The following is a 14,001-nucleotide window of genomic DNA, read 5'->3' as shown; positions in this document are numbered from 1 at the left end:
ATGTCTTTAAACCTAATCCTAATCTCCTCCTAACCTTGTCACATTCTCTAAAAATGGGTTAAGACTTACTAACCCAAGCCAAAGTTAACAAATATCTCCTCCTTCACCCACCCTCATTAAATGCCATCCACTTGCCTATCCCTAAGCTAATCCTAAACCATCCTAATCCATCCTCTAATCATTTGCACAACCCTAAGCAAGCTTAAAACCCTCCTAATCAAGTCCAAGTCGAAATTTCTCTCATCACCCTCAAAATATCTCAACCATAAAACTTTATGAAGCCCACTAGGCCATAAATGACTCTTCCAAGCCCTTTTATTGCTCTTACAAGTCATTATGAGGGTCTTTATGAAGATTTTATCCCTTGAGCCTCCTTTGTTGACTCATCCTTCCCCTTTCCTCCATCCTCTCACCATGTGACATGTGTCACTCCTTGATTGGCTATAAGGAAGCACAATCCATGTGCTCTCCTCTCATGCAATCTGAGCCCTCCATGAGCTTTTTCCCATCCTTGCATCTTAGCCCTCAATCCCTCAAGCCTCTTGCCTATAAATTGGATCCTTTCCCTTTGCAAAATAACACAATCCATGAAGTAAAGTTATAATGCTATTTTGAGATCCAAATCCATACTAAAGCCATCTATCCACAATAAAAATCCACAATCATCCATTGAAGCCTTTGGAAGCATATTGAGCATACATTCTATCCATTTAGATAAAACTACTCAACAAGAGAGCTTCTTATTGAGAGAGTCCATTAATGGCTCATATTCTCAATTGAGAGCTCATCTTAGTCTATCTTGAAGTTTATGAATTTTGTTTAGTTTGTAGAAGCTTTATTTAAATTTGGTCTCTATTAGCATACTAACATTGCTCATATACATTTTGGCATGCCCGGTGGGACCCCGCATGGGTCATCTTTATTAGCTTTTTTAGTCAAGTTTTGTATGTCATTTGCTGATTTTGGCTAATTTTTCTTATTTTTTTGATTGGTAGGATTGTATAAATTGGTTTTGTAGGTCCACATGAGCATGAAGAAGACAAAGGAACTCATAGTCTATCTCATAGTATTTGCAGATTTTTCAAGCTTATAAGTGGACAAAGCACTTGGAATTCTTTTTGCTCTTCTTGTCTATATTCTTCTTATTCCATCTACTTCTTCTTCTTCTTCTTGTGGGAGATCTTGGCCATTTTTTTTTTAAGGAAGCAAAATCATACACACTTCTTTTTAGTGCTTAAAATGAACCCCCAAATCATACTTAAATCCATTAAAAAATTAAAAATTTGCAAAAAAGAAAAAATCTTTTAACAAGTGAAACTAAACCAATCTAATCATTTGCATCCTTGCAACATCAAGGTTTTAGATGCATTCATGCAAAGTTAGGAAAACTTCATTTTTGGGAATTTAAAAAGAACTTCAAGTTTCCATTTCAAAAGGTTCAAAATCAACACTAAGTGCACACTAAAATCTAAATCAAACTCAAAGCATCAGTCAAGGATAAAATGAACCTCATTTGCAAATATGTTAAAGTTCTTTTAAAAATCTCATGAAAACTAAGAGTCCTAAATGGTTGCCAAAATTGTCCTAAGAAGCTTTGTTATTTGTTCCAAACAAATGTCTTGTTGCAAAATCTTGAATGTTTCTTAGGTTTTTCATGCATCAAAACAATCTAGGAATATCATTTTTGGGCTTAAAACATGCAAACTAGAACACAAAATCTTGAATGAAAAGCAAAGTCCAAAGAGTCATTTTCACTTTTGAATCCAAAAACCAATCTTGAATGATCTAAGGTTAAAACAAAGCACTTCAAAGTTCTTAAAACAACACACAAAATCTCAATCTTGAATGCTCAAAGGAAAAAACTTGAATGTTTAATCACTTGTCTTTGAATGCATGTTGCTAAAATCACTCTTGAGTGCCATGGACTAAAATCAAATTTTTTTTTTTATGAATGCATGAGTAAAACAACAAATCCAATCTTGAATGCCATAGATCAAATAATCATCTTTTGGAGCATAAAAAGAATCTACATTTTTGTAATCTTTTAAGTTATAAAAACAAATAAAAATGCTTTGAGTGAGTTTATCGTTGGACTCACCCTCTTTAATCACCCATTAATTTAACCATTGGTTGCAATCTTAGTGCCATCTATGGGGATGGGTCCACCTAAGAGGGTGTTAAGTGCTCCATGCAAATCAAACTCCACTCACATGGGTTTTTAGTGGTTTTTCTAAGTTAGAAAATTCCTTGAATGCGCATTAATCTTGCTCACACTTCATTTGGGCATAAAAATTGGACAAATCTTGACGCAGAGGGCCTCTGGGTGCGCGCTTGAAATAGAATCTCACACACCTTTGTTTTGGGCTTAAAATAAACTCACACTCAATCTTGAATGCCTTAAATAAAAATCAATTGATACTTGACGTGGAGGGCCTCCGGGCACACGGGTTTACCTTCTTGTTGACCCTAACTCTTCTTCTTGTTCGCATTCTTTGATCAATTTTATTTTTGTCGACACTTCAAAGTTGGAATAAACATTGTATCTTAAACATGAGTGCTTGCAAAGTCTAGATCAGAAAACTTAAGTGTCAGTTGGTAAAAGAACAAGCGTGTTTTTTAGCCCAAGATCATCCAAGTCTTCTCTCCCCTTATCGTCTTTCGAGGCCATCTTGGGTGCATAAGGTTAGGATCCAAAATCTTGTCTTAGATTTTTAGGAGGCCTTCTTGGGGATTTCATCACCCCTTAGGACGACCTCAACTCCAGCATTCCGGCGGAGTATAAAGATCGGGAGGTGAATCTAAAGACACCTCTCTTGGGATCAAAATTTTGTCACTCGGGCTAAGCCTCAAGGAACTTTATACCCTTGAGAAGTGAAAGAGGAGAAGTGGGTTACAACTCCTCTCGGCTGTGTGACATCTTTTTGGTTTCATCTACAGATTTGGGCCTCACGTACCTTGTGTATATCGAGGACTCCCTAGCTAAACCAAATTTCATCCTTGTAGAAAGATTCCTAAGATGTTGGTGTGTTTGACGTGCTTGCTCAAAACTTTTTTCTGCTTGTTTTTTCATAGCTTTTGAATGAATGTTTGCCAATTTTGGTTGAAATCCTAGAAAAGCAAAAATCTCCCAACTCAAGGCATACTCAACATAGTCACTGCCTTATCAAAAAATCATCCAAGCTCCCCCGATGCAACCGAATCTATCTAGTTCTTTTCCTTAGAACAATCCCAAATCCAAAGTCCATCCAAATCATCCCCCCAGCCAGCTTGCAACCCAATCCAAAATCATCCAAGCCTTTAAAGAGTTGTTGTTACTCTGCCAGAGTTTGCTATCCAATCAATCCTACCAATCAACCAATCTCACCAAGGTTATCCCTTTGATAGAGCATTGTCTAGGGTAATCCAGCTTTGTCACTTGTATCCCTCATCACCTTGAGCTAAAGGTTGGGATCCACAAGTGGTCAATCTCGTGTCATGCCATAGGATCACTAGTCTATCCTTAAGTTGACACAATCACCATGAATCCTGCACATAGGAAAGCAAAATTCTCACTTTTTGATAGCATACCCTTGAAGTCTTCCACCCACAAGAAAGCCAAAAATCTCTAGCCAATCCTCCTTAGGTCTGTCATACAGCTTTGACTCTCCCTAGAAAATCTCTCATCAGCCAATCCAAAATCTGTGCTTAATCCAAATCCAACCATGAGCTTCCATGTTCATCCATATGCAAGACCCCATCCCCATCAAACTCATCATCAAAGCATGAAGTACCAATCCTATCATGATGTGTTTGGTCACATTGTCCTTGCTCCCGCCACCTCCTATTCCAATGATGATGAAAATCTTGTTGACTATGACGGGTATATTGAAAGCCTTAGAAACATTCCCCCAAGCATCCCCCAAAATCCAAGAGTTATTCCAAACTATCTAGTCATGCCATCTGATATTCCAGCTTCCCCTCCATCACCCTGTCAACCAAGCTTCCAATCTTCCACCCCCATCATACTAGCTATTCTTGTCAATCCACCTCCACCTTCGACACACGAGTCTCCAAGGAATCTCCTAGAGGAAATACAAGAAAAGTTTCCTCCAACAGTCGATAAGCCATGTCATCTAATCCAACATGTGAAGTAGTCAGTGATGAAGCTTCCCCATATATAATATCACCTGCATCTCCCATAGCTATCATCCCCATACCATCCATCAAATTGCTTAAAATCCTTCCACTTCCCACAAGCATCAAAATCCCACCACCTGTCAAATCCCTCCAAATCCTATCCACATCGCCTCCAAGCATTTCCCAAATCTCTCGTAATGACCCTTATGCATCCATCTTCTACTCGCCCATCTCCACTACTAAATCTCCCATCTATCCATCCGCTGCCTTTAAAGAATCCATCCCTTCACCTCCTATCGCACCATCCACTCCAAACCAATCCTATCAAGATCCTGCCCAAAAGCATGTTGACATCCCCCAAAGCATAAATAAAGATATCATCGTACCATGTCTTCCATCTATAGTCCAGTCACCATCTCCTCCATCTCCAAAACCTCAAGCCATATCTCCTCCACTACAAGATATCTTGTCATCCCACCAGCTACATCAAGATCCTATCCTTCCATCTCCCCCACTCCATGCTTCCATCTTACCACCTATCCAAGCTATTCCACCATCTATAATCTACCCTCCTGGTTCACTTACATTCATCCATGGTGGCCCTCTCTCAGCAAAATAATTAAGAACAATATCTCCCCATTGCAATACACCTAATAAATCACTTCTACCATTTTCTGCAAGCAAAAAGTTTCCTCAGCTTCTTCAAATGCTCAACCGATGGCATTATCAAGGTCAAGGTTTAGGACCACAAGAGCAAGGAATCAGAGAGCCTATTATTGCACAAAAAAATCTAGGATTTCATGGTCTTGGATATGTATCCAAAGTCTCACCATCTAAAGGTGTTGGTACACCACACCCCCAAACCAAGCCTATCTCCAAGCCCACCATGCCAGCCTCCCATCACTCCTTCAAGAAATCTTATGTCATCCCCCCTCCACCATATTTGCAACCCAAAAAAACCTACCATATCCCCCCTTCATCCGCTAAATCCATTTTGGCTCCCTATGTCCCAAAATCTACCATCCTCCATCCTCCTATCAGCCATCATAAAAATCCTATTCCATCCATTTCTATGCAAGATCAACAAAGGCACATATCAGGGCACATCATCCATCATCATCCCCCTACATGCTCTTTCATATCCTCTCCATCTCACAAAGCTTCTCCTAACCATCTTCCCAAAGCTTACCATAGCAATGTGAATGCCAACTTCAAAATGCATAAAGCTAAAAATCCACATCCTAGGCAATCATATGTCTATTCTAAAAGACATACTCCAAAAAGGCAAAATCCAATCAAAGAATGCAAAACAATGCAAAAGCCTATGAAAAGAAAATCCAAAACCATGTGGATCCCCAAGAAAAAAGTTGAAACCCAATGCATAATGGCATCCACCATTGCTAATCCCCCATCTAGTGACTCATGTCCCCCATCTCCTAACTCCATCTTGGGTGCCTATATCCCCAAGCACGCTTCCACAAATCCTCCATCACGCCCGCATCTACCATCTATCCCCCATATGCTCTTTTCACACCTGTTCCAACATGTGCCAATGTTGCTCTTGCAAGCATCCCCCTCTCATGCTCCTTTCCAGCATTTTCATCCCTCCATCTCCTACCATCAATCCCATCTAATCCGATCTATTGCATAAATCACACATTCGGTGTACCAATAGCTAGCAACAAAATTGAACATTCCAACAGCCAGTGAAAAATCCCAAAAAAGCCAAAATAGCTGAAGAAAGCCAAAATCATTCCAGCTAAGTCCAAAGTCAGAAAGTCAAAAAAGAAAATAAAAATAAAGCATCCACTGGTGAAAACTTGGCAATTCAAGCACCTTGGACAAGTACCATGATGAAAACTTGGCAAACAAGCATCATGCGTAATCCCGCCATCCCCAGCTTAGCCTATCACCCTCATGCTTTTGGTCATCTCTTGACATCCAACTCTATCTTCCAATCTATCCACCTATCCTCCATCCTCCAGCTTCCATCTCACACCATCCACTAATCTTATGCAGCTTCAGCCAATCATCTCAGCTATCATCCATCTCCCTAGCCCTTCAACTTTTTCCATCCTAGCTTCAATCCTATCGCATCCATCATAAGACCTCCTTTCACATGTTATCTTCTAATTGGGGGCACTATATTCCTTGGAGATCTTGTCTTGACCATCCTCCCTTGTCATTGGTATCTAGCTCTAGGCTATCCTCATGCAAACCCAATGTCATCTCTTTATATCCATCATAATCCTAGCTATCTACCATCCTATCCATCCATCTCATCCTGCTCCTCTAGCTATCCTTGGTCATAAAATCTCTCATCATCATTAGATGCATCTTGCCAGATCCATATCTTTCGCTATCACCCCACCCTTCACTTTTGCATCTTGCACAACATCAAACCATCCCGCTATCCTATCATCCTGAGCTTTTGCCTACTTGTAACTATCTTGGTTAGCTTCAGCTTGTAAATATCTTGGTCCGTCAGCTTGTACATCCTCTTTAGCTTAGTACCATTGTATCTATCTAGCTTTTGTGTCAGTTCCTCCTTGATCAACATCTTGCACACATCGCACAACCCTTGGTTAGCTATTCCAATGCATCCTTTAGCTAGATTTCCTATCACCAAAGTGTTACCTTTCTTAGTTCAGCTTGCCAGATGCATCACTCATCCAAATCCACCAGCTTAGGTGCTCTTCGATAGGTCCTTGCAGGATATAGCTTTCCTCATGTCTGATCTTGGTCCGTTAGTACCTTGTCCTACCCATCTCGTTGGCAAACGGTTCTCTTTTAGATTTTCAATTTCTTTTGATTTGGACTCTTCCCTGTTGGGTCTTGAAATATCTTTTCCAAGCAATCTCCTTGTTCCCTCCTCAAGGTTTCCATGATATTCCATATCATGGTATACTGTGAATGGGGCAATCAGAGCGTAAGGTCTGGATCATGTCTTTTGTTAGTTTTTCTTTTCTACTTGTGGGTTACCCAGTGTCGGTTCCACTCTGATTCTTTCGAGATTCATGTGTGATGCTGGGGCAATCCTTGTGTGTTTGTTTTAAGTCAGTCCGTCAGTCCTCTGGATAGTTGGTGAAAAGGCCTTGATGTTCTTGGTAACCTTGGAAATTAACCAACAGTCCTATAGCAAATCTAGTGCTCAACTACATGGTGGTACTTCTCTTTGAAGTATCCCCCCGCTCAAAAAGCTTCAATGGTTTTCCTTCATCTCCATTATCCCCCATCCATATCCAACATTCATCTCTGCTACCCCAGCTTATGCATCCATATCTCTTTGACTCACTCCTCACCTTTAGCTTTAGGGATCCACAATCCTAGTCTTAGGGATCCACTAATCCAAATCAATCCACCAAGCCTCATCTTTCAAGATCCACAATCCTAGTCCTAGGGATCTCCGAAACCCATCTTTCGCCAATCTGACTCTTTGAAATCCTGTTGCATCAGTTTTTTTAATCCCCTCATCCATCTCCCCATCTTGGATTCCCTTTATAGCACTCCGCTCCTTTATCCTCTGCAATCCCTGAGATCTTAAGCTTGCTTCCCCTTGTGCCTCTGATTCTCCCTTTATCATTCTCCCGTAGTGAGAGTTTGCGCTAACTAAACCTCTTCTCTTAAACCAATCTGAGTCTCCTTGCTCATCCCAAATTCTTGTATTTTTCAAGAAGCCATCGAGCCTCGCTTTCTCTCCCTGCCGCCTTCTTGAGGGGGCATCTCACAGTCCATTCTCTCCTCTTCTGCTCTAGCCTTGGGCATCTTATTTTCTTATCTTTGATGCCATGCCACTTGTGGCATCACATCAAAGAGGGGCAAAATGTAGACACCTAAAAACCTTTAGAAAATAAAGTATTTTTATTTTCTGAAAAATTCCTGATGACATCATCATTTATTAATTAATTATTTATTTAATTAATTAATTTATTTTTTTTCCATTAAATCCCTTTATCTTAATTAAAAATATTTAATTAAGGAATCCCTCCCAAAAATGTTTAAATCTTATTTAAACATTATTTCCTTATTTATTAATTATTTAATTAATAAATTGACCAAAAAACCCAAAATAAATAAAAAATTTATTTTTTGCCCAAAACTTGGCCAATTTCCTTAAGACCACTAACCTCTTCCAAAATCTTCTAATCCTTCTTTAATTTTGATTAAAAGCTAATCCCATCATTTGCTACCCCTAATCCCAACTCAAAATATTTAATTAAGATTAAATATTAATCCTCATGTTTATTAAAAAAGTTTTAATAAATATCTCCTCAACCCAAACCCTTGAAATAAATAAAACTTTATTTATTTCCTAAAAATCTAATTTATCCTCATCCTAGGAAATTCTAGACTCTTCTAGAAAGTCTTCATCCTCATCCAAAGCCTAGACTCTTCTAGAAGATGTCTTTAAACCTAATCCTAATCCCCTCCTAACCTTGTCACATTCTCTAAAAATGGGTTAAGACTTACAAACCCAAGCCAAAGTTAACAAATATCTCCTCCTTCACCCACCCTCATTAAATGCCATCCACTTGCCTATCCCTAAGCTAATCCTAAACCATCCTAATCCATCCTCTAATCATTTGCACAAGCCTAAGAAAGCTTAAAACCCTCCTAATCAAGTCCAAGTCAAAATTTCTCTCATCACCCTCAAAATATCTCAACCATAAAACTTTATGAAGCCCACTAGGCCATAAATGACTCTTCCAAGCCCTTTTATTGCTCTTACAAGTCATTATGAGGGTCTTTATGAAGATTTTATCCCTTGAGCCTCCTTTGTTGACTCATCCTTCCCCTTTCCTCCATCCTCTCACCATGTGACATGTGTCACTCCTTGATTGGCTATAAGGAAGCACAATCCATGTGCTCTCCTCTCATGCAATCTGAGCCCTCCATGAGCTTTTTCCCATCCTTGCATCTTAGCCCTCAATCCCTCAAGCCTCTTGCCTATAAATTGGATCCTTTCCCTTTGCAAAATAACACAATCCATGAAGTAAATTTATAATGCTATTTTGAGAGCCAAATCCATACTAAAGCCATCTATCCACACTAAAAATCCACAATCATCCATTGAAGCCTTTGGAAGCATATTGAGCATACATCCTATCCATTTAGATAAAACTACTCAACAAGAGAGCTTCTTATTGAGAGAGTCCATTAATGGCTCATATTCTCAATTGAGAGCTCATCTTAGTCTATCTTGGAGTTTATGAATTTTGTTTAGTTTGTAGAAGCTTTATTTAAATTTGGTTTCTATTAGCATACTAACATTGCTCATATACAGTCATAACCACACATGAGGTAATTCATTCTATGCATAGGAGAAAGAACCCTTGTATGACCCTTAAATTGGATATTTCTAAATCTTATGATAAGGTGAGGAGGAGATTTATTTTTTCTATCTTGAATAGTTTTGGCATCAATTAGAATGTTATCAAAATTATCAAGAATGTAGTGAACATCATAACATTTTTTGTGTTTGTTAATAGGGCTCTTGAAAGATTCTTCTCTTTATCCCAAGGTATGAGGCAAGGAAACTCCCTATCATCTTACTTACTCAGAATTGTGGCAGAGGTACTAAGAATAAATTTAGTGTCCATGGCTAATTCTAGTAGAATAAAAGGAGCTAAACATGCATCCCTATGCCCACCACAAATTATCCAACAAGTTGTTGATGACACCTTCTTATTTGGAATATCCTTTGTCCATGAAGCCAGGGAGTAGAAATCTATCATGAATCAACATGAAATGGTTTCAGGAAAATGCATAAACTATTAGAAAAGAAAAGTGTATGTCTTCAACACTGATACTAATAGGTTGGAAAAGAAATATTTTGAGAAGCACGAGAAATCTCTAGCTTCTCTCAGCTTCTTTGCAAAGCATCCCGATGTATTTCCTCTCTATCTTTAAACTCATTGGAATATTTAGGGACATTATTGAAAAAATTTAATGTAATTTATTATGGTTTTTCATTGAAGAGAAGTCTAGGATGAGATTGGTGAGCTAGGAAAAAGTTTGTTGACCTAAGGCCCTTGGAGGGTTGAATATAAGAAAGATAGCATATATGAATTTAAGGTCCTCCCAACCAAGATTTGCTAGAGATTTTTGAACTCTCTAGATAGTTGGTGCAACATAGTGATGTCCAAGAACCTTGGAGGAGAATCGTTCCACCACTTCCTATGGACCCATGCTCTCCCGCGGGGTTCTTAAATTTGGAATAATGTGGTGAACATCTAGAAAATTTTGAAGTTGGGTTATCACTAAATTGTGGGGAATGGGAAAATTATTGATTTTTGGAAAGACCAATGGGTCCAAGATAACCCCCTCATGGACACTAGGTTCCTACAACATATGTAAGACTTGTACTAGACATAACAATTCTTTGACTCGAAACTATATTACCCCAGATAGTAAATGGGTTAAAATTTAGTATCAAGAGCTTACTAGTACGAGCCTTTTCCTAGAATTGCAAAACCTCCTTTAGTATTGTAAGATCCCTTTAACCCCATTGCATGACTCCTTGTTTTGGAGACTTACCCCCTCAGTTGACTTCATGGTGAAGTCGACTTACTTTTGTTGCCTTGGGGGGGGGGGGAGGGGGTTGCCTAGGGGGATTAGAGAAAGGTCTAGCACCCTTGGACCCTACCAAAGATAAATTTATTTTGGTGGATGACCTTGCACGGGTCTATCATCACTATGGATAACCTTCAAAGGAGAGGGTGTTAGCTAGCTAACTGTTGTGTCTTATTTTATTAGGATGCAAAATTGATCCTACATATCCATTGCCCTTTTTCTTTAGATTTATGGAAGGGGGTCCTTTCCTTATGGGAGGTCTAGTGGTGTGCTAATGAAGGCCTACAACAAATTTTTCACAAGGAAAAACCATCATTTCACCCATATCTTAAAACCTTATGGAAAATAATCCCACTGTATGTTTCATGGAAAAGCTAGGAGTGGAATAATAAAATCTTTAAAGGACAAGGCCACTTCCAGTCAAGTTTTGGCCCAACAAGTTATCAAACTCCCAAAAGAATGTAGTGGGATATAGTGGTGGAAGCCCCCCTCCCCACCATGAATCCCCTAGGATTACTTGATATGATGTTGGTGTATGTTTGGGACTTAGGGATAGTGGTGGAATAGTTTGACAACTCCAAAGCATGGCTAGGTGAAGAATAGTGTGGAACTCCCCCTTTCACCCTTGAGACATGGATAAAATTCATTTTTGATGGTTTGGCCATAGTGGGAAGCAATACTACTAGAGGTGTCTTCCAATATTATATGGCGGACCTAGCAGTTGCCTATACTAGGAATTGTAGAGGGGGCCCAAATAATGAAATGGAAGCCCTGTAAGTTTTGTGGGGAATAAAAATTTCAAAAATATGAGGAATTAATAGGTGAGCTATTAAAGTGGATTCAATGTTAATTTTAAAGTTTTTAAAGGAGAGGTTCAGAGTAGTGCGATGATCAAAGTGATGATTGAAAAAATTTGCAAGTTGGTGGAGGGGTGCCAAGAAATCCATGTGGACCACATTTACCACGAAGGCAATGGCGTGGTGAACTAGTTGGAAAAAATTTTCCATAGTGTCATGCAAATAATTCAATGGGAGAACACCAACCAAATTCTATCATCAATAGAAGTGATGATGAAATGTGAGTGTACTCCTCGTAAAGTCACATGAATCATTGCAATAGGTGGCACATTGCTAAGAATTCATGTGATCGGGAAGGAAAGAGTTTTTTCTTCATAAAGTGATTTTTTGGAAAGATTGCACGAGGATTCACTTTTATGATCCTCTTGCCACAAGCTTTAATTATTTCAAAAAAAGGACGAAGGAAGTATATTTTCCTAGATATAAAAAGCTAACAAAAAAGATGATAGAGACAGTTTAATCAAATCCCACTCAAACTACAACTATTGCCAGGTGATTACAGAAGGAAAGGGACTGATAACATGTGTTGCCAAGGTTTTTTGTGTTTTTGGAAACCTCATGGTCTTATGAAGAGCTTTAATTGCCTTTTCATTTTAATATTTAGTGCAGTTTATTTAACCAATGATGACTACCAAACCTACAACAAGGTGATGTCAAATTTTTTTTTAAGATTTGGTGATTGAGCTGGGTGGAGTTATTGGCTGTAGTGATCGCATTTAACCTATGGGGGTTGAGGCTTGCATCCATAGGAGTGAAGTTGTGATGGTTTACCTACAGGAGGGTGGTTTATTACCATTGATGGAAGGGATGGCAAAACATGATGAGAACATCTCAATGCAATTATTCAACTTGTGGAATGACAAAAAATTGATCATCAATGGGATAGCATTCAAAATAATGGAAGAGGTTATTGATAAGGTTGGAGGGTTTCCCCTACGGGCCAAGAATTGACACAAGTAGGCCACACTAAATGATGAAACCATTCCGTAAAGGCTCTTCAAGATTTATTAGGAACCAGTTCAAATGCATTGTGGTCTTTCCAGAGAAGATCTTCCTAAGCCCTGAAATATTATTTTCTATGCCACAATGAGATATATTACCCTTGAGGATTGGTTCATGGTACTTTATTACTAAATTTCCCCATTCTCAACCATTTTAGGATCTTGGATCAAATTTCCTTTCCATATCTATTTTTGAATTATATGGAAGAGAATGTCTATAAGGCTAGGAAAAAGAGAGAGGAACGTAAACCCTTTTTATCTAATTTAGAAGGGTTTAATGAATAAATTATAAAACTACAACCTTGCCTTCAACTATTAGATTGTGGTGACTAATCAGGAAAGTACTATACATACTTCATAATTAGTCGGGTTCGGAGCACCGTCCCAAATTTTTTTTTTGGGTACTTTTTGCCATTTGTAGGAATTTTTTTGGTACTATTCGCCATTCATAGATTTTCCACTAAAGTTATGGCTAATTATGGCTGACATGTTATAACCCTAAAGTGGTTTAATACTTGTACAAAAGGGTTTAGGGTTGGGTATTTTTTCATTATGTTGTGATGCAAAATTGGTTCTTGTGGCAGTATTGAGCTGTAAGGGATTACAGATTGTAATCAGGTTGTAATCACTAGATTGTAATAAGATCGAACTTTTTGTTTGGTAGACGTAGCCCAGGGATTGGGTGAACCACGTTAAACTTTGGTGCCTTGTGTTCATTTCTGTGTGATCTATTATTTTCTGTTATTGGTTATATTTGAATGTAGTTTTTATTTATATCTGTGGTTTATCCTAACAAGTGGTATCAGAGCCTATTTTTTTTTCAGTTGTCCTCTGCAGAAAAGTTTCACAGTTGAGTGGAAGTCTCATGGTTGAGTGGGAGCAATGGCAGATGAGGGTAAGCTAAGGGTTGACAGGTTTAATGGGCAGAACTTTGAGTTATGGAAGATGCAAATGGAAGACTCTTTATATTAGAAGGATTTATGGAAGCTGTTGGAAGGCAAAGCCTCAAATTAGGGAACTATCTTAGAGGCTGAATGGGATCTTTTGGATAGAAAGACACTCGGAAGCATTCAGTTATGCTTGGCACCATCGGTGGCATTTAATATTACAAAAGAAAAGATGATATAAGATTTGATGAAAACCCTATGACACTATATGAAAAGTCCTCCGCTTCAAACAAGATATTTCTTGTGAAGCATTTATTTAATATGAAAATGGAAGGAGGTGGATCTATTGCAAATCATTTAAATGAGTTTAATACTATTACTAGTCAATTATCTTCTGTGGGTATCAATTTTGATGAAGAAATTAGGGCTCTCTTAATTTTGTGTTCTTTTCCTGAAAGCTAGAATGACTTGGTAATGGTGGTGAGTAATTCTATTCCTCGATCTAGTTCCCTAAAATATGATGATGTGATCAGTGTTGTTTTGAGTGAGGAAACTCATAAGAAATCC

The sequence above is a fragment of the Cupressus sempervirens genome, chromosome 6 (assembly GCF_028749045.1).
Source record: "Cupressus sempervirens isolate cs-2001-9-10 chromosome 6, ASM2874904v1, whole genome shotgun sequence".
NCBI lineage: Eukaryota > Viridiplantae > Streptophyta > Pinopsida > Cupressales > Cupressaceae > Cupressus > Cupressus sempervirens.
This window is presented reverse-complemented; position numbering follows the sequence as displayed.